Source organism: Tupaia chinensis, unplaced genomic scaffold (assembly GCF_000334495.1).
Source record: "Tupaia chinensis unplaced genomic scaffold, TupChi_1.0 Scaffold148822_1, whole genome shotgun sequence".
Taxonomy (NCBI): Eukaryota; Metazoa; Chordata; class Mammalia; order Scandentia; family Tupaiidae; genus Tupaia; species Tupaia belangeri.
The window spans coordinates 377,927-380,766 of NW_006208669.1; positions in this window are offsets into that span (position 1 = coordinate 377,927).

The following is a 2,840-nucleotide window of genomic DNA, read 5'->3' on the forward strand; positions in this document are numbered from 1 at the left end:
TGGATCCTTCAATAAATAAAGAAATATGTACAAATATATTCATTTTGAAAATTTCAATCCTGAAGCTATTACACATCTCATCACAACTCTGATTCTACATTTACTACTTCATGAACTACAAATTTCTGGGCACATGTTATAATTTGACTGAAGTAATTGGTTTCCTGCCATGCCTCCTTCAGCTTGATTCAATTGGATGTCTATTCCCATCACTAAATTGTCCACAATGATGCCTGCATTGTTATCTGACAGACACTTGACTTGTTAACATATTAAATAAATTAATGATGCATAACCTTGTCAGACAAGTAACCGAAAGCATTAATCTCTCGGTCCTTGCTAGGCTGGTTTGGCTCTCAGGTGACCCCAGATAGACGTCCTCAGCATCCATTCTCTCTGAAGGTAGCTGTAGTACCTACCAGGCTCTCAGACTCACTTGTATGAGGTGTCAGAGAGCACAGTCCTCTGGTGGAAGGGTGAATGTCTCTCCAGTTGGTTGGTGATGAAGACGGCAGTTTTGTCCCCAAACAAGACACAAAGAATTAAGCATGGTACCCTAGCCAGTCTGGAGATTTTAGAAAAATCAACCATGTCTTGTCTAGCACAAACCTGAAGCTGTTGAGGGACAATGACATATAAAATATTCACAGCTCCCTATAGCTGCTCATTAGGTACATTTCCTCCTTAACTACAATCACTTAGCAGCTGATTTCCTTCATGGACACTGGTCTGGAAAAAAATGAAACATCAAAAAATACACTAGTCAGTCCTTCACTCCAACAAATAAAGACCCTTCTGCATGGACACCAATTTTCCATACTTCAACAAGTAGATGAACAGGATGAACAAGAAACATAGTACATAGTTAATACAATGTATGATCGAAATGTTCACTTTAGCATATTTAAGGCAAGTGGCAAGGCCATATTTGTTCAACTATTTGTTTAGATTTACCTTTTCATATACAAAACATTTTGACTCAGGAGACAGACATCCAGAGAGAAAAGCACACTCACAGGGTGCTGGTATATAGAGACTCTTTTCCTCCCGTCCTCCAGCACTCCAGTCCTGACCACACATCCATCCATTGAGATTTCAGGCTGATTGGACTCAGGACTTGAACCAGAGTCCTCATGTGGCTTCCAGCTCCATGCTTTGAGATGGTATGGCTTCACCACAGAGTTCAGGCCTATCAATTTTTGACTGTGATTACAGTAGGCATGTGAACTCTGAGCTGACTAACAGAACAGGATTCTAATGAGCGAATTACAGGTAATCAAACACACTAATATATTAAAGTCTACATTTCAGATGGAGATACTGGGAGCAAGGACATACACTTACATGAAAATCTACCATTTCAGATTTGCCTAGACTCTAAATTACATTAATGGCATTAGTTGTCAAATGTAATGTGCTTTTTAGAGAAGAGTATGGAGAAGGATAGTAAAAGAACAAATAGAGAGGCATGACATTAGTCGGATTCAGATATGATTTATTACCTGTTGATGATGACATGTATAGTATTCTCAACTGGACAGGTCTGAGAAGTATTTCATGTTGCATAAAGTCTTTTCACAAGCAAAATGATAAATAGTGATTGAATGTTTAAAAAATTGGAATAATAATAATAATCTGGGAAAAAAAAGAAAAGCTATTGGATGATGATGGGGATTTTAATGCCTTTGTATTGACTAATATGAATGGTATTCTTTCTGGAAAAAGAAATGTAATACACTATAAAGTTATATGTGATTCAATGTAATATAAACAATATTATAAAAATTAAAAAGAAATGCAATGTACTTATTTGGTTTTCTCGTTTTTTCTTGTTCTCTTTTTGCATAGGCAGACTACAACACGAAAAGTTATTTTAGTAACCTTATACAAAAATTACTCAGAATTTTATACATTGTTTGAGAATACATTATTTTAAGAGTTGCATATAGTGGGACAGCAAGTGGCATGGTGGTTTAGAAACTGGACTCCCACATGGCCAATTATGGTCTCCTTCATGGACACTGGTCTGGAAAGAAAGGAAAATTTTTCTGTTGATTTGCCATTCTCAAGAGACCAAGTTGAAAGAGTGATGAATTTATCTTTATTATATGTTCTCTATGAACTCCCCTGCCTCCAAAGGTCACTAGAACCTTTTGCAAACCATGACTAAAAATTAATTGTCATGGGTCAGCAGATGGTGTGGCAGTTAAGGTGCTAGATCCCACATGATTGAAGGCAAAGTTCTATTCCCAGGCCAGGTGGCTTCATAAATCACACTGGGAGTGTGTGTGTGTGCGTGTGTGTGTGTGTGTGTGTGTGTGTCCAAAATCCTGAGAGGAGATGAGAAGGGAATGTAGTGCTGCCATTGACCCTGACTAATGATTTCTCACTTTCTCTCATTCTCTTAGTCTCCCTCTGGCAAGCACACTTATCCTATGGCAAAACTAACTAAATAAATAAATAAAAATAAAAATTAGAAAGTGACTGCATTGGTGTTCTTTTAGCAAAAATATGAGGACATGAATGTTCATAGGAAATTTGTGTCTCTGAATCAACCGACTGGGACAGAAATTCAAACTCTGTTCATGAATTTAGAACAGATTCATGATGACAAAAAAAGCATATATTGGATAATATTGATAATTGTTCCTTCACTGTCTGTTACAGTGGTTATGACAAAATATGAAAGAATGGGAAGTCATTCATTTTAAGAATTCATTTTAAGGAGTTGTAATTACAGCCAGCTCTGAAATATTCAAGGAAACACAGGAAGATATGTAATGAAACATCAAAAAATACACTAGTCAGTCCTTCACTCCAACAAATAAAGACCCTTCTGC